The sequence below is a fragment of the Dermacentor variabilis genome, chromosome 6, assembly GCF_050947875.1.
Source record: "Dermacentor variabilis isolate Ectoservices chromosome 6, ASM5094787v1, whole genome shotgun sequence".
Lineage (NCBI taxonomy): Eukaryota > Metazoa > Arthropoda > Arachnida > Ixodida > Ixodidae > Dermacentor > Dermacentor variabilis.
Genome location: NC_134573.1, coordinates 105,556,657 through 105,576,190, shown reverse-complemented (window position 1 = coordinate 105,576,190; position 19,534 = coordinate 105,556,657). Strand labels below are relative to the sequence as shown.

General features: G+C 46.3%; 1 pseudogene; it reads left to right on the top strand.

Moving 5' to 3' along the window:
- The first annotated feature begins 17,567 nt into the window (after nucleotides 1-17,567).
- Nucleotides 17,568-19,534, top strand: part of LOC142586247 (uncharacterized) — a 33,503-nt pseudogene continuing 31,536 nt past the window's right edge.

Below are 19,534 nucleotides of genomic sequence, written 5' to 3'. Positions count from 1 at the left end.
AGGAAGTCACACAAGATGGCGAAGACGTGGCTTTTATAGGTGTTCTAGACACGGCCATGATTGCTCTTCAGCAGCGGGAAGATAACGAACTGACTCCGCTTATTGAATTTTTAGAAAGCCGGATTACAAGCGCGCCCAAAACGTTTGCAAGGAGCTTCCATCATTCTGCTTCCGTAATGATGTTCTTTACAAGAAGAACTTCTCTGCAAGCGGAATGAGCCGCCTAGTTGTAGTCCCAACGTGCCTCCGTAGTGAGGTCTTGCAAGCCTGCCATGATGAACCGACATCTGGCCATCTCGGCTACACGCCAACACTGGCCCGAGTCAAAGAGAAATATTACTGGCCAAGGCTTGCCATCTTTGTGAAACATTACGTGCGCACGTGCTCGATTGTCAGCGACGCAAACCACCACATACGAAACCAGCTGGCTAATACAACCAGTCCATTTTCCCAGACCCCATTTGCCCAAATCGGGAGGGACCTTCTCGGACCATTCCCGACTTCCAATACTGTAAATAAGTGGGTAATAGTTGCCACCGATTATTTGACAAGCTATGCAGGAACCAAGGCCCTTCCAAGTGGCACCGCAGTCCAAGCAGCGCGATTCTTTATTCAAAACGTGGTTCTGAGGCACGGTGCACCAGCGATGATAATAACGGTCAGAGGGACAGCCTTTCCGGCTACACTTCTAAAGACAGTCCTTAGCCTCAGCGGCACGGCTCACCGAAAGACCACAGCCTATCAACCGCAAAAGAAGGGCCTAACAGAGCGCTTGAACAAGAATATCGCCCACATGTTGAGTATGCACGTAGACGTTGAGCACAAAAATTGGGACGACTTTCTATCGCACATCACAGTCGCTTACAACACTGCTCAACAGGAAACAATGCGAAAGACACCATTTAGACTTCTTCATGGCCATGCAGCGACGACGATGCTCGACGCGATGTTCCCACATGACTTCGGTGATATAGGCATGGATGCTGAAGCTTTCACTCAACGTGCTGAAGAAGTGACACAACTAGCCCGCGTCAGAATCGCCCGACAACAGGACTACGATGCGCGACGCCACAATCAACGGCGCTCCTACATCACATATCATCCAGGAGACAAAGTCTAAGTTTGGAGTCCCATCCGTCGGCGAGGGCTTTCAGAAAAGCTACTCAGGCGGTACTTTGGTCCGTACAAGGTTTTACGAATCCTCAGCGACCTGAACTATGAGGCTATCCCGGACGGTACTGCTTCCTCCAGGGCGAGGAAGCGTCCAATAGAAGTTCTGCATATTGCGCCCATGAAGCCTTATTGTTCAGTATGAAGTACCCACACCTCTTCTGGCACATCGTCCTGCCGCTAGGTGAGCATCGGAACGGTCCTCTCTCAGGAGGGAGGCAAACGCCACAGCCAGTATGTGGCACGTAGAGGAAGACTAAGCTCTCGTGCATTGAGGAAGATGTCCCTGCACGATCGTTTTTCAGATGGCCTGCAATTGACGTGTCCTGCCCTTTTTTATCAGTTTCTGCTGCTTGTGAATCGAAACAACATCATATATATATATATGTAATAAAGTTTTCGTTGCACTTGAAGCAACTGCGTGCGACCTCGATGGCTGGAGCGCTGAAGTGACGGTGTTATGACAATATATGCAAGACCGCATAGTAGGAGACATTTCAATTTCGCAGCCTGAGTCCTGTTGGTGGCGCAATATTCCTTCGTGTAATTGTCGCGTACGTGGCTAGGACTAATACTGCTTCGCCTTTCCGGCGAAACTGCAGCCTTTCTCTCTCTCTCTCTCTCTCTCTCTCTCTCTCTCTCTCTCTCTCTCTCTCTCCCTATGTTATTTTTTTCTGTAAGACCGAGAACGAGCGCTGCGGCCCATGACTGCTGTTGATTGTAATTTCGAGTGAGCCCGGCTGCGCGTTGTTTCGGTTACTGAGTGAATTATAAACTGTTTCCCAACTACCACGCATCAAGACATTAAAAAAGAGCATTTGCGTTATTCGAAGAAAAATGATGCATATTGTTTCCACTACAGTGGAGTAGCTGCCAGTAATACTTTCGTTACTGAGATGTAATTCGGTAATTGCATTTAATTATCTAATTCGAGATGTACTGTCCTAATTTTCAAAGGGTCAATGAGGCATCTGTAGGCCGCACCAAAGGACATTTAACTCCGGTGCCCTGAGCGATGCACTAATCGCGAACAAATTTTTTTCCGACTGGTAAAGAAACCCCACGAAATATGAAAAATATCACGTGACTGCGCTCCCATCCACATCATAAAGCAGCGCCCTCAAATAAACTGATTCAAAGCAATTGAATTGCCTGTCTCAAACTCGAAGAGAGCGCATAACCTTGATACTGGTGCACGGAAGGAGCACCAACAGCCTGTTTCGCGGCTTAGCAGCTACTCCTTCCTCTCGTTTCTACGTCACACTTATTATCCGCCTCTCAATGCTGACTGATCACATCGATAACAAAAGCCGCTTGAAAACGCGGCTCAAGCGCCCCTCTGACCAGCAGGAAAGGCGAAAAACAATGCAATAGGCATAGCATGTTTCAAAATCTGGTCATTGTGGCTTGCACCGCATCGAAAAAGTGCGCGCGAAACTATATTTTGCGCCAGAGACTTGCTTCGATCGAACCATCGGACCGCAGCCAAATTATAGTGACCGTTTTATTTTTCATGAAAGTGTATACGTGCTGCAAAAACAGGTTTGTGTCAAAAAATTGAAGCAAAATAAACAGACCAGTAAATGACCAACATTTAGAGAGAATTCTACGGCTGACATCCGTTATCCTTCCCTTGAACTAATCTGACGTCCATCTCGATCATGTAAGCACGATCTTCCACATAACCCAAAAGAAAGAAATCGAGTGTAGAGAGGTCACGTGACCTAGCCGGCCAATTCACAGGCCCGTGCCTACCAACCTATCGCGCATAAAAAGACGCATCAATTAGTTTCATGCTTGGCTACTACTGTGTACTGGTGCTCCATCTTGCTGATACCACAGAAGTTGAAGACGTGGCAGCGGGACTTCGCTGAGAAACTCATCCACCACTTCTTCAAGGATTTCGTACACGTAACGCTGCCTAGTTCAGTGTGTGATCGAAGAAGATGGGACCAATTATAGCACCGGCGTAAATTCCGAACCACATATTGAGCGACCGCTGGTACTGGTGCCGTTTGCGCTTTACCCAGCGTGGATTAGAGTCCTTCCAAAGGTGTGGGTTATGCAAACGTACATTGGCGTTTCAGCGAAAATTGGCTTCATCCGAGGTCATGATAATGCGCAAAACGTCCGGTGACACACCGACCAAATTCGAGAAATTTCGACGACTCTGCAGATCCCTACCTTCCAAGCTTTGGTGCTGGTTAATGTACTACGCATCAAAGACTGTCGTTTAGAGTCCTCCAGACTGATGACTTGGAAATTAGTGCCTGTGCGGCAACGTCCGGCCCTGTAGCATGGGGGTTTGAGGTCATAAATGCTAGAGCATCGGCGCATAGGTTAGGACTCAATGATGGAGTCCTCCGCCGCTGTTTCTTGAAGCGGCCGGTTTGTCTCAAGTTTTCATTATTTCTATTGATGGTCGATGCGTTTCGTCTACCGCCACAGTTCGATGTCTGATATGCTTGTTTGCGGCCTTCCTCTTTTTGCCATTTGCGGATTCCAAGGCAAGGATCATGCCTACCTTCTGCTCATTAGAGATAGACATGGGGACAGGGACGAAACAAAACGCACCTTTAAACCTTTGCACTGACGTTGTCCATTCGCCTTTGACGTAATAGGTTTTGCGGGGAAAAAGTCCGTGCACTTTAACTACGCTAAGACAACAGCTATCACAGCTTGTTTCCAACTAACGCCAAACGCGACGTGTTACTTCGGACGATGTTTAATGATGTTTATCGTTATTTCCCTAATTTCGTTCTAGATAACTCAGAGGGAGCCTGTTCGAGTGTGCGACATTATGATGCTGGTGGGAACATAGTCACGGGTGGGAACACAGTTAATTATTTACAATTACCTAATTAAATCTCAGTAACGAAAAATTACTGGCAGCTACTCCACCGTACTGTAAATATGGGCTGGGTTTTCTCCGAGTAACGCATTGCTCTTATTTTAATCTTGGAGCATATTATGGTGAATCGGGACACCCTGTATGTATTTGTGACCTTTGCATGCAAGTGACGATGTTTTTTCCATGCCTAATAAATGTTGTAAATTATTAGAAATGATTTTTTTCATGAGTGGTTACCATTGCTTACTGGAAAGAGAACCAATACTGAGACACACAACATTCACGTGCATTTCAAACGTCAAACGTAAAAGACTCTGATGATGAGGTAACTAAGTCTATGGACTTTTGTTATTGTCAAAAAAGCACGCAAAGTAATTTGAAGCGTGGTGAACATACAGCAACGTACTCGTTCTCTAATCGTAGGCTCTCCATGCCTTTAGAAATAACTTTTAATATGCTACCCTGCATCCCTTTCCAAATTATAATAACTTTTGTCCTGTGTGTACATTAAATATATTGTCTATGTGCATGGTGTTTACAGTGCAAATTTAAAACAATGCTGAAGTGAGAAAATACGGATGAGGCAGCCACAGCTAGTGCTTCTAATGCCCGTGTTCTCCTATTGTCACACTTTGCAGCAATAAAATGAAAGTAGGAATTAAAATCCGTGTGCATCCCCGCCAACGATGATGCAGTAAGATTTCAGCCCCAGTAAAATCTCAAAGGAGAAGGTCGAGGAAATTCAAAAGACACCTGAAATTATCTGGGGGACAAAGCTCTCATCGTGGTACTTTAGATCTGTGTGTGTGTGTGTGTGTGTGTGTGTGTGTGTGTTCGTGCGCGTGTGCGTGCGTGCGTGCGTGCGCGCGTGCATGTGTGTGCGTGTGTGTGTGCGTGAGCGTGCGTGTGTGCGTGCGTGTGTGGAGGGGGAGGTTGGAGGGGGCATGGCCCGAGGGAGGGTCAGCCCCCTCCCCCCGCAAAAGTCCTGAGGGGGCTCTGGCCCCGGAGACCCCCCCCCCCCCGTAGTCGGCGTTTAAGCCTTTGTCTCCAAAAGAAGATCAGCACTAAGCCAAGAATACATAAAAAATATATATGAGATAGACCGAATCACCCATTCTGGACCGAATCACCCATTGTACCGAATCACCAATCACCCATTCTGGACCGAATCACCCATTGGACCGAATCACCCAATCACCCAAAATGCTACGAACATTAGTTCAACAATGGCATACGAAAAGCGGTAAAACTGCTTAAAGAAAATGCTACATCAACTGTGAGTTCAACAAGGTAAAAAAAACGATGACTTACCTTAATCGATATTTTCAGATTATTAGTTCATTCAAGTGAAACAGAGAAAGCAATCGATCTTCGTGGTACGGCCTCGTCCAAATTGTGCGATAATAGTGAGGCAGTCATGGAAAAGTAGGGCAGTGTGACTGCCATCAGGAACATTTGCAATCGCACGAATAGCTTTTTCCTGTATTATAAGTAATTTGCGGATATTCGTCGATATCGCCATAGCCCAAACAAGACGACAGTAGTTTATAGGAGATAAGAAGAACGATTTAAAGAGGAGAAGCTTACTATATTTGGTAATGAAAAACGCACCCTCTACAGAACGCTTGAGGCAGTGGAAATAAATTTTCAGCATGCACAATGCCTGAAATGTGTTGTTCAAAAGTTACATCTGGACATTTTTAACATGCTATTATCTGGATTTCTCAATTGTTTCTGAACATAGCCGGATTTCTGAATAGATGTGTTTTATTTCTAGGCCGAAACGAAGCAGCTTTCATATTTGGAAGTGTTTATTGGTGAGAGCTTATATGTGAACAGGACGATGACTTCATCAGCACCTGATTGCAGCTGTTCATTGGGTTCTCATGATCTTATGAAGTTATAAGTACCGTTGTATCATCAGCATATATAAGTATTATATGCTTTACGGAAGCGGTCAATATTTACAATGCCACTGATATATTTCAAAATACCAGAGGTTCCAGAGTACTACCTTGGGGCACTGCCTCTGAAGGTGCTTGTAAATTGGAGGTGTCATTGTTGATGACAATCACCTGCTGACGGTACATGAAGATTCAATCGCTTATAGAAAGACACATCGAAAGCCACAATGATTGCATTTCTTTAACAATTGCACGTGATTTATAGTGTCCAAACCCTTCGAGTAACCTCCGAAGATACCTAATATGTCTAGTTCACCTTCAAAAGCATCCAGTATAAATTCCTTTTGCTCTAAGAAGGCAGACCGTACTGCAAGCCGGAGATGCCGCCCGAGTTAAAGGACATCGAGCCACCACCTGAGGCCAGAACAACAAAAACCGCCGGATGATTTTTTTCATTAGAGTTTATTTTCTTCTTCTTTTAAGAGAGCATTGTCAGTTGAGCGACTTTTCAAGAACTGTAATGGCGAAGTGATGAGAAAGGGAGCCATGGCTTTGTGAACCAGTTTTCTGATCCTTTCATTATTACGGGTAATTAGATATATGCCTGTTAAGGGTATTTTTCTCTCTTCCCCCCTTTTTCTGCGCAACAGTAGTATTTGCGCAAATTTCAGTTCTTGTGGGAAGATTCCAACCAAAAAAAAAGTACGGTTAAAGCATATTTCAGAACATCAGCAATAATGTTGACCACATCTTTATTGGTTCTAATCTGCAGGGCATATGCGTCGCAACAGGTGGTGTTTTTTAAGGACGAGAAAGAATTGACAACTTCACTTGCAGTTTTCAGCACCAAAATGCTTTTCTCATTTTCCTAGACAACAGTTCCATGCGAAAAGTGAACAATGATGCGGTAAACCTGCGTTCATCACTGATAGAAATGTGCGCTTTGCCGTTGTCCTATGGTAAGTACTTTACAATGACGTCTCGAAAAAAGAAGAAAGGTATGATTAGGAGCGCTGCCAAGGGCTCGGAAAAAGCCTTTTTTAAAAGAACTTGTTTTTTTTATTCGCTCATCAAAGGTCAGGCAAAATATGACAAAATAATAATTGCAGCAAAAGTATAGGACCCCGCTACCTCTCTAATCTTTGAAGCAACGTTGCTTAGCACGTCTAAGGGCTGAATGATTTACGATACCGCACACGTTGCCGCAGTAATCCCAAAAACATGCCGGTTAGACTGGCGCACTATACTCTTCTAACGCACTGCATCGTACATTTCGTTTATCCGCAGGCCACCAATGGCGCTGTTTCGGCTTTCTTCGTTCTGGAGCTGCCTCATCAGTACTTGTGCTACAGTTATATTGGGTGTTGTGATAAGTGTGACAACAGGTAAAGACAATATTGGAGGTTCTTCATGTGTGATATTATTAGTGTGGTTACGAACTCGCCCTTACAAAATATTCTATTCAACATGTTGCGCGCATTTTTAAAACTATGCTGCTCGTGCCTTGATGAAGTACCCTGCAACGTATTCATAATTTTGACTCGTATTCCTGAATCGGGAGCGTCGAGTGCAGGTGTCGATACAGTCGGCTTTGATCAAGCTAGGTTACGACAGCAGCGCAAACTTCAAAACGCAGAAGAAAATGAGTAAACATTCCGAAAGAAAGAAATTGCCCCGGGAATTAACTACCAGGAATTTGTGAAATTTACTCGCTGAACTGAAAGTTACCTCCAGTGAAGCGTGCTTCACTGTTTACAAACGTAGGCCCTGAGTGGCTCTCGGCTTTCCTCATTGAGACGTCCCGCTGTATTTAGCGGTGGAGAAAGACATCAGCGAGTAGCAGGAGTGCGTTAAAACAGAATACCGCATATCTTTTACTTTCAACAGTCTGTCTTTGCGTGACCTTCAGTGACCGGCCCTACCGTGTGTGATCTGTACTGGATGTTCTATTTTATTCTTTAGATTTGCGCTGTTGCTTTTCCTTTTCTCTTTCGTGCCCTCCTTCCTATTTTCCATTTCTGTGTTGCTGTCATTTCCTTTCTCTACAGTAAGCAGGCGTTGTGCCCCTTCAGGTGGCAGTTGCCAGCCTGCTCCTCCCTTTCCCTTTTCTGCTAAGTGTATATATGTGTTCAACCAAGATATTATTATTCTCCTTTTTAATTTAATTTATTACTCCTTCTTATTAAAGTAGGTGCTTTTTCTAACTGTCAAAGAAAAGATGTACACTGACAACGTTCAAGCTGCAAGATGGAATCCTCTCGTGATGAACAAAACAAAAGTTTTGGGTCAGCTGAACTACGTTAAATTGACTACGAATAGGACTTTATATGTCCTATTCGTAGTCGCTCCAATAGTTACATTATTTGAATTTTTGCTCGCTGTCCGATCACTGACGACAGTAAGTTATGCTTAATTTTAAGGATGCCATTTTGATGAATGTTCGCAGAAGCCTACTGTGTAAAACTATGAAAACCTTATGTTGGCGCTCATGCTTACAATTATTGCTCTGCCGTAGTTTATGTGTGGTACCGAAAGCAAATCTACGAGCCCAAAACCACGCGTGCGAAAGGAAAGCGGTCACACAGAGCCATGCACACCAGGACGTAATGCACACGAGGAAGCAATGAGCCATTGAAATGGCAGGTAGTAGATGTCACCTCAACGCCTTGTTACGGAAAACCATAGAAAATCTTGCGTCACTAAGAAGCTAAAATCAAGCTATACTGTCACAGAACAGAAGACTTAACCTGCCATGCGATTGACGCAGAAGTGACACATGGAAAAGAGGCAAATTCAAAACTTTCACAATAAGACCGTGCTGTTAAAAGGGTATGTGGAGTCTAAGCTTTTCAGACCTTTCACTTGAGTTGCCGAGGGCCTAGATCTCCTCCAGTTTTGGTTTTATTTCTTTTTTTTGTGTATGTTCTTGCTAGAGATGTAATGAAGTCCGTAATTGTTGTTTCTCGAAATTTAACCCATGAATAATTTAAAGCCGTCATGTAGTGGTTGATTTTTCGTGTTCATTCATGGTCTTCTGAAACGAAGCTTTTTCAGGCACCTCAAGAACCAACGCAGAAAATAAGAGCTCACGGTAATGCAATAGCGTTAGAGGGCCCAACCCCCTTTGTGGGTATCTTTCTCACAGAGAATAAGGTCCGATCCCCGCAGTAATGTAGTCTAACACACCGTCCCGAAGCGCTGGCTGACACGAGGGCACAATGCGCTAGCACGTGACTCACGCGCCAGACATTTCAAAGAGCTACTTGGGCACGAGAGTAACATGTGGGCAATTGTGGCCTTTTGGCGACAGCACTGGGATGGTGGAGTGGAAGACCGAGTTTAGATCACGTATTTCACGCATCGGTTAGGCATCCCTTTATTCCACCCATAAGTGAGCTTGCACTTTGGATTTGGCGTGCAAAAAACTTTAGGTGTGTCGTTGGTACGCGAGTGCGTTACATTATGCAGAAAATCATAAATTTGTAACAGGAAGGACGAATAGAAAAGTCACTGTGATCGATGAGAATGTTCAAGGGGCCCCGTCAAGTGCGCTGCTGTTGATACTTCACAATCATGACATTCTAAGTACACTGTCCCATAGTTATGACATCAGCATATTGTCACGAGAGGAAAAGCCAGTAAGTCAGTCCTAAGCGAATGTCCGTTTGCAGCTCGTTTTTGCAGCAGCTACCACGCACACACTTCTTCCTCCTCGACTTCCAGCGTAACTAGTGCGTGCCATTACCCCTCCCTCCAAAAAAAATTAAATAAATAAATAAATAAAGTTGGGGAGATGTTAAATGCCACAAGGAAAAAATAGAAGAAATGAGAAAGACAACGGACGTGACGACAGGGGCCGCATCACAAAGCGTGTGGATGAGAGTCAGCGCGAATGGTAGGGCTTCATCCTGGTAACGTGAACAATGTCAGAGGAACGTGGTCTACGGGAGTGGTGCGAAGTGTCGGCTGGAATAACTTCGTAGTTGACAGGACTTAGACGACGCAAAACTATGTAGGGTCCAAAGTATCGGCGCAATAATTTTTCTGACCGGCCTCGTTGACGTATAGGGGTCCAAACCCATACAAGATCTCCCGGGTTGTATGTGACGTCTCGATGGCATCTGTTATATCGACGAGCATCTTGACTTTGTCGGGATAGAATTCGTTGCCGCGCAAGGTGCCGCGCTGCTTCGGCACGCTGAACAAAGGCGTCTGTATCTGGCGCGGTACGTTGAGACGAAGTTGGTAGGAGCATCACGTCGAGCATAGTGGTGACGTTGCGTCCGTAAACCAGACTAAAAGGAGGAAACCCGGTGGTTTCTTCTAGGGCAGTGTTGTACGCGAATGTCACATACGGGAGCAGTTCGTCCCAATTTTTATGATCCGTGGCAACATACATGGAAAGCATATCCGCAATCGTTTTGTTGAGACGCTCAGTTAAACCGTTAGTCTGCGGGTGATACGCAGTTGCCGTACGGTGCGTTGTTCCGCTCAGCTGCAGAATATCTCGGACCAACTGGGCAGTGAAGGCCGTACCACGGTCTGTGATGACGACAGCGGGAGCACCATGTCGAAGGACGACATTTTTGATAAAGAAGTTAGCAACATCTGAAGCAGTAGCTCGCTGAACGGCTTGTGTTTCGCAGTATCGAGTAAGGTAATCGGTGGCGACAACGATCCAGCGGTTATCAGCCGAAGACTTGGGAAATGGGCCGAGTAAATCCATCCCGACTTGTTCAAAAGGTGAACAAGCAGGTCGGACAGGCTGAAGCAGACCGGCTGGTTTCAGTGGTGGAACTTTGCGACGCTGGCAATCTCGACAACTTCGGACGTACTGCTTCACGGTTTTTGTGAGTTTTCGCCAATAGTACTTCTGCTTGATCCTCGCGAGAGTACGCGTGAAACCGAGATGCCCGGACGTTGGTTCGTCGTGGCATGCACGTAGAACGTCGTCGCGGAGAGTAGCGGGAACAACGAGCAGGAAAACGGCTGCCGTAGGGTGAAAGTTCCGCTTGTATAGGATGTCGCCACGTAGGCAGAAAGAGGACAAGTGACGCGCGAACTGCCGTGGGGGTTGTGGTCGGCTTCCTTCAAGGTATTCAATCAAGGGCTGGAGCTCGGAATCTTGGCGTTGCTGTTGAGCAAGGTTTAAAGACGGAAGAGTACAAAGAAAACCAGAATCGTCGTCAGTATCTAGTGGTGCGGGTTCGACGGGGGCGCGGGAGAGACAGTCGGCGTCCGTGTGTTTCTGGCCAGACCTATAAACGATGGTCACATCAAATTCCTGTAACCGAAGGCTCCATCTTGCGAGACGGCCTGAAGGATCTTTGAGATTCGCCAGCCAGTAGAGAGAGTGGTGGTCGCTGACGACACGGAAGGGGCGTCCGTACAGGTATGGGCGGAACTTCTGGATAGCCCATATGACTGCCAGACATTCCTTTTCAGTTGCTGAGTAGTTTTTTTCAGCAGCAGACAAGGTTCGGCTGGCATACGCAATAACGCGCTCAACACCAGCTTGAAACTGTACGAGTGTGGCTCCGAGACCAACGTTACTAGCATCAGTATGCACTTCTGTGTCAGCCTCGGTGTCAAAGTGACCAAGGATCGGTGGTGTCTGTAGACGTCGCTGAAGGTCGTAGAAGGCGTCGGATTGTGCCGGGCCCCAAACAAATGTGACGTCGTTCTTGATGAGTCGTTGCAATGGTTCGGCAATTTGACAAAAATTGGGTACAAAACGGCGGTAATACGCGCAAAGCCCTAAAAATCGGCGGACATCGTGTTTTGTCTTCGGTATCGGAAACAGAGCAACTGCCATGGCTTTGTCAGGGTCAGGGCGCACACCGGTGCTGCTGACAATATGACCTAGAAATTTGAGGTCCTCGTAGCCAAAGTGACATTTTTCGGGCTTCAGGGAGAGGCCGGCGGTGCGGATAGCTTGAAGAACCGCCTCAAGCCGCTGGATGTGTTGTTCAAACGTGGTGGAAAAAACAACTACATCGTCTAAGTAGACTAAAGACGAGTTCCACTTGAGGTCAGATAAAACTGTGTCCATCATGCGTTGAAATGTGGCCGGAGCGGAACACAATCCAAAAGGGAGGACCTTAAATTGATAGAGACCGTCGGGTGTTATAAACGCCGTTTTTTCCTGGTCCCGTTCGTCAACTTCAATTTGCCAGTACCCACTACGCAGATCCATTGAAGAAAAGTAACGGGCATGTCGCAGGCGATCCAAGGAGTCATCAATTCGAGGAAGTGGGTAAACGTCTTTTTTCGTGACCTTGTTCAGTTTGCGATAATCGACACAGAATCGTAGTGAACCGTCTTTCTTTTTAACTAATACAACAGGTGAAGCCCAAGGACTTGTCGATGGTTGAATGACATCATCGTCGAGCATTTGTTTAACTTGATGACGAATAGCATCCTGTTCTCTCTGCGACACGCGATATGCGTGTTGGCGAACAGGTTGGACGGCCGGTTCAGTGATGATTCTGTGTTTGATTAAAGGAGTCTGTTTGACCTTCGACGTGGTGGCGAAACAGTCGCTAAATGTCGATAGCAGAGTGAGGAGCCTCTCCTTCTCGTTTTGGTCCAGCTGAGGGTTGACGTTGATGTGCCTAGTCAAGTCCACATCGCTGGGTTCCGGAATCGAGATTGTCGTTACCGAAGCACAGGCGTTGGACTCGGGCACCGTTTCGAAGTAGGCCAAGGTGGTATGCCTCGCAAAGTGCTTGTATTCGCCACTGAAGTTGGTGACTAGAATCGTGGTTTGCCTATGTTGGAGCTCTACGAGACCTCGTGCGACGCCGACTCCACGATCCAGCAATATGGTGAGGTTACCTTCGGCGATGCCTATTCCTAGTTGGTCTTGGGGGCATTCAACGAGGACGAAGATGCTACTTCGAGGCGGTAACGTCACGCAGTCATCAACCACGCGTAAATCCGCGCGGTGATGTTCATCGTCCACACTCGAATCCGAAGAAACATGGTTAGAAAAAGTCACGGACAAGTCACGAAGGTTAATGAGCGCCCCATATTCCTGGAGAAAATCCATGCCCAGTATAACTAGCCGAGAACACTTGGGCAGCACAAGAAAAGACGCTACGAAAGTCGAAGTAGAAATGGCAAGTCTGGCGGTGCATCGTCCAATGGGTGACACGAGGTGTCCTCCGGCTGTAATCAGATGTGGGCCGTCCCACGCTGTCAGCACTTTGCGTAGCCGAGTGGCCAGTGAGGCACTCATAACCGAGTAGTCAGCTCCCGTATCTATAAGTGCAGTTACCGGATAACCGTCGATTGAAGCAGTAATAGCAGCAGAAGTTCTTTTTGCAGTTTCGAATGAAGGCGTCAGCGGTACGTCGCGAGGGGATGGCGTCGGCGGAGGATATTTGACGGTTCGCATGACAGCGGCCTCACCCCCGGAGGTCGCCGTTTTCAGTTTCCCCGGCGCGGGCTTCCACCGTTGACTCCAGCGGAATCAAAGGCAGGTCGAGCACGGTTTGGTGACGCGTACCGACGAGGTGAAGGCGACCGTGACTGTCTTCGCTGTTGGGCAAGAGGAAGCCGGTTACTTTCTAAGTATTGCTCGATCTCGTGCGGGCGTTCGCCATAGCGCGGGCAACGGGCGTCCGGATGGTATCCCCGCAGACCAATCCGTCGGTACTGGCAGCCGCGATACATGTGACCAGCCTCCCCGCAGTGATAGCACAACGGACTGTTGTCGGGGGCGCGCCATACTGCAGATTTGCGCGGACCAGGATGAAAGGGTGCTGGCGGATTCATGCGGTGGATTGGACTTTGGGAGCGTCGGGAAAGCCCAGCAGGCGGCTGCGAAAAACGGCCCGTCGACGGCGCGCAAGCCCGAAGAGCATCCGCGTACGAGAACGTGGGAGGTTCGAGTCGTGTTGGTGGCGAGGGATGAACCACTTTGCCGATTTCTTCCCGAATGACATCCGTAAGAACCGCGGCACTGGGAGGTGCCGGAGCCGATGCATAGGACTTCTGCAGTTCTCGAACAATTTGTCGTATTAGCTCGGTAAGGGACTCCCTGTCATCATTTGCAGGTACGAGAGAGCATGCAGCAGTCATGGTGGTCTGGCGTTCATACTGCGAGAGCCGCTGCCGAAGCATACGTTCCATGACTGTTGCCTCACGAACGAACTGAGAGACTGTTGTAGGAGGATTGCGCACGAGGCCCGCGAAAAGCTGTTCCTTTACGCCTCGCATTAACAGACGCACCTTCTTGTCTTCTGGCATTAGCGGATCGGCCCGACGGAACAATCGCGTCATGTCTTCGACGAACATGGCGACGGTTTCGTTTGGCATTTGGAACCTCGAAGACAGTGCTTGTTCAGCTCTTTCTTTCCTCTCGGGAGTGCAGAAGGCTTCGCAAAGCAGTCGGTAAAACTCCTGCCAGCTGGTAAATGAGGCTTCGTGGTTCTCATACCATACTCTCGCCGCGTCTAAAAGGGAAAAGTAGACGTTCTTCAACTTACGGCGATCGTCCCAGTCGTTAAAGGCGGCGACCCGGTCGAAATGGTCCAACCAGTCTTCGACGTCCTCAAAGGCGTCGCCATGGAACGAATTAGGCGTGCGAGGCGCGTTGAGAATGCATGGTACGGCAGCATTTGGGATCTCCTCGGTTTGGCTTGCGGTAGTTGTTGACATTTTCCTCACGGAGCTTGCCAGGGGACTGTATTGCGGTGGAAGACCTTGGAGGCGACGGCCGCTTCGATAGATTTCTGCCGTCCCCGAGGTACTGGCGCCGGTAGCTTCTGTTTCAGGACCCGTAGGCATACGATGGATGCGTACCCAGCACTTCCACCAGTTTGTCACGAGAGGAAAAGCCAGTAAGTCAGTCCTAAGCGAATGTCCGTTTGCAGCTCGTTTTTGCAGCAGCTACCACGCACACACTTCTTCCTCCTCGACTTCCAGCGTAACTAGTGCGTGCCAATATGGTTGTTTTCGAACGCTGTAAAGTGTTCTCAGAAAACCGATCTTGTTCTCATGGTCGAAAAGGCGAGCTCTGGCTACATTCGCGTGCTTCTCTCCGATCACCCGAACCCAGGCCAGAGCGCCAATACACGCTCCCCTTGTTGCGCTCGGAGCTTTTGAGAAATGTCTGGTCGCTTTCAGTTCGCATGACTTCACCTCCTACCGTGGTTACGCTGGCGAATAGGGACTCTGACTATGTTCGTATAGCGATCAGTATTGGCATCGGTGACGGTTATTACCGGTAACAACGCTGTCAGCGTTACCAAAATTTTCCTTCCGCTTTCCCTTCCTTCCCATTCACTGCTGCGTAATGTAGTTGGCTGCTAGGGTGTACCTAGATAGATTTTACTTAGATACAGAGCTACTCCGGAATGGTGCTGCTGGGACTTGGAGGATCAGAGCGACCATGTCAATATGCCATTACCGAGTTCAGTGCTATATTCTGGCCTAGGCGTTTTTTTTAGTCGTGTACACGTTGTAAAAGCCTACGCTGTCGAAATTAATCCTATGCCCCCCACTACTACGATACTCATAGCCGGTGTGCCTGGGGGCGCGCTAAAGACCGTAACCTAATTGGGTTTCAATTCCTTTTGAAAAGGAAGCTATGGTTCTCGGATAAGACCAAAGATGGTCGCGCTTACACACAAGACATTCAGGAATTAGCTGTCCCCTCTTCCTGTTAAACGCAAAGGTTTCGATAATAATGTCGGATGAGTTCTGTATGACTACATGCTTAATAAAGTCAAGAAAACTTCCCTTTTAAATTTGCTGGCTTGATGCTGCTCTCTCTCTTTAAATAGACTTCATTATTTCTTCTTCCTGATTACCACAAATGATTATTTCACGGTGTGTACGATTTGCAGGAGAACACAGGAAGCGGAGCGCTGACGCGAAGCACTTGAACCAGTGGTTTCTTCACTTTTGGCAAAGGCTAGGTCTTGCTGCACAGGACAACTTGATTGTGGTAAGTTTACAGTACATTATTGCGCTTTTACATGGTGAAATACTTGACTGTCCTCCGTTGAAGTAACGATATTCGGTTTTTCGGTTATCAATATGTCAGATAAATTCAGCTTGGATAGCGGGCCAGACATAATTGCGCCACATCGTTTAGGGAATTAGCTAAAAAACGATGGCGCGGTAATTCATGATGTTACATGTGTAACACATTCATGTAATATTCACGATGCATGGCTTGCTTGTGTGATATATACATATATATATATATATATATATATATATATATATATATATATATATATATATATATATATATATATATATATATATATATATATATATACAGCGACACGTATACGTATTTATTTAGCGTTTCCCGTGGAGAGTCTGCACTGTTGTTATCATTAATATGAATTTCCACGAGGGCTTGGCGTCTTTCGTGGTGCCAGCTGCTCCACGTCGCAGGTACAGCAAAAATGAAAGCAAGAAAAGCAGTGACAAATACTGAACACACTCAAACAGCACAAACAGAAACGAAGTTGCACACGTGAGTGAGGGAAAGCACAGGAGTGCATTCCCCCCAAAAGCTGGCATTGCCACCGTACTATAGTATAAAATAAACACGGCTGCGTACTATGCAATGTTGCGTTATCCGACACAGGTTCTCTTGTTAGCAGCTGAGTCAGTTCATTAATACAGAAATTAAAAAATAAATTTCGTTCCCAGGGCCTAATTGTTCTCTACCCGCTTCAGCGGTGACTCACTGGCAGTGCCACGCCGCTGCTGAACCTCGCATCGTATCGCGAACAAAATTGAAGTCACTACGTGGTTTGGAAAGTAAATATAATCAACTGTTTTATTATCACTTTGTCATGCGCGTGTTCAATCTCCTTCACTGCACCATATGGCACAAAATTTATGCCCGTGATCGACATCAAGCATTCGAGAAGAAACTGCCGCAAGGCCACGTCTCACGGGATCGCTACGGCTTATTTGCCGTGGTGAGACAATGGTCAAGGATACACACATACGCGTGGACTAATATAGGCAGAACACTGCGAAGGCTATGAAAGATACCACTGAAGCACCCGCGGAGTGAAACTGGTAGTGCTAAAGAAAACAGCCCAACAATCCATCTGGACCAACCGCAAGTTGTGTTGTAATCTCTAGCCACTCTGCAAATTGTTAAGTGCAACGCGGCAAAGCCTAACCAACGCCTTGCTCATTTTCATTGTCACCTAGTTTGAACGGTTATTTCGTAAAAGCTTTTTGCGAAAGACAAAGATTGTCATCCACCAGACAATTGCCGGTGCTACTTAAAACGGAAAACCATTAGGGTTTTCTTGTCAGCTAGATGACAAATTTTTCATTTCAATATGCTTTCTCCTCATTGTGGGCTTCTGAAGAACTGATGTGCGGTAATGCAAATATTAGATAGAGTACAAGATGGCGCATGTTGGACACTCTATTTATGCTCTTGCTTTAATGACCTTTCTTTCCAGAATGCAGACATGCAAAACAACGCCGACGAGACTTCCTCAGGCCTTCTGGACAGCAAAGGCACTTCTAAGCATGAAACATCAATATGAAAAATTGTTATTGAATGCGACTGAAGAAAATGAATTTATACACCCAGCAAGCGGCAAATTATTGAGTGTCTTGAACATGCCAGCCTGTGCTTCGTTGACGCTATGCTTTTGTCTCTCTACGACGGCTGTCTGATGCTTTCCCAAATCTTACTGCTACTATCGGGGGATGTAGAACTAAATCCAGGGCCCATGAATACAGTTGAACGTGACCAAATGACAAACATTGAAAGGATTCTCTTAGAAATGAAAACAGGCCAGGAAACTGTACTTGCAAAGTTAACGAAAATTACAACAAGACACTGTGAATTAGAATCCAAAATTACGGGCTTAATAGAGAAAACAAACAATGTAGAAAGTCGTATTGCTAGGGTGCAAAAAATGGAAGATAAATTTATGGCTAAACTAGACGACTTGGAAAATAGAAGCCGCTGACAAAATCTGGTCTTTTTCAGTTTGCCTGACAGGGAGCATAACGAGACGTGGGAGGCGTCTGAAAAACTAATTAGTGGAATATGCAAAGATGTGATGAAACTTGATGATATTTCGATTGAACGGGCTCATCGCGTAGGCGTTTTCAGAGAAGGCAAAAACCGGCCCATAGTAGCATGCTTTTCAAGGTGGAAGGCTAGAGTATATGTCTTTAAAAACGCTTACAGACTAAAAGGCACTTCGTACAGCATCTCTGAAGATTTCAGCCGAGCCGTGCAAGAAAAAAGACGTCAGCTTTGGAATTACGCGAAAGGAAAAAGAGAAAACAAAGAAAATCGTGTTCGCTTGAGTTATGATAAATTGATCATCAATGGGCAAACGTTTGTCTGGGATAGCGATATCCGGATGCCAGTTCCACCTCAGGCGCATGCGCGACTGGACAGAGGCAAATGACGCATTCCGAATTCCGTTCCTCTGAAAAATAACTCAGCACGCTGCTCGCGGCCTGAATGGCTCTCTGTCCTGCTTGTAAATTGTCGCAGCATAAAGAACAAAGTCGATGACTTCATGTCTTTAGTAGCCACTGTTAAACCTCAGATTGTGGTGGGAATGGAATCATGGTTAGACAAGACTTTACCTAATGTAGAAATCTTTTCGCCTGGTTTTACTGTCTATCGGAAAGATAGGCATGGACATGGCGGGGGAGTATTCATTTTGATATCAAATGCATTGTCAAGTACACAAATTTTATTTGAAAACAATTCTGAGTCTGTCTGGTGCCTTGTGAAATTCCCTAACGGAAACAATGTAGTGTACGGGACATTCTACCGCCCACCCGGCACCAGCGACTCATTCGGATTGCTGTCTCAGATGCTATCTCTTCTGCCTAATAGCGTATTTCTAGGGGGGGATTTCAATTTGTCAGACTTCAACTGGAATGCCGAATGTGTGGCTGGTAATAGGTCCCGTATTTACACAGAGTTCGAAGAACTGCTCGGGTTAAATGGATTGCAGCAGTACGTACTGGAACCTACGCGAGAAAATGCAATTCTAGACTTAGTACTTTGCAGTGAGCCGAACATAATATCAAAAGTTGCTGTTTACCCAGGTATTAGTGACCACAGGGCAGTTGTCATAGAACTTAACATACAGCGAGTACGGATGGCGCAAATTCCGCAAAGAAAAGTGTGCAGCTACGACAGAGGAGACTATGCTGCTATCAGGACCGAACTTGAAAATTTCTTTCCTACTTTCCAATATATGTCAAACACACGCTGTCCGTTAACTTTGTGGTCAGCATTTCGGGACAAAATACTTGAGCTAGTCCAAATTCATGTTCCATGCAGGTACCTGCGGCAACGAAAAAAACAAAAACCTTGGTTTAACGTAGAAATACGTAAACTTATAAGGAAATCAAGACAAACGTATAAAACGTTTTCTGCCGACAACAGTCTGGCAAATCAGAAGCGCTTGCAAGAGATAGATAAGCTATTGAAAGCAACAATTAAATCTGCCAAAGATACCTTCTTGGTAAATTAAGCAAGGACTTGAGAAAAACCCAAAATCTTTTTGGAAATATGTAAAACAAAATCGGAAAGAAGACATATCAATACCATCTTTAACTGTTGACGGCAAAACCG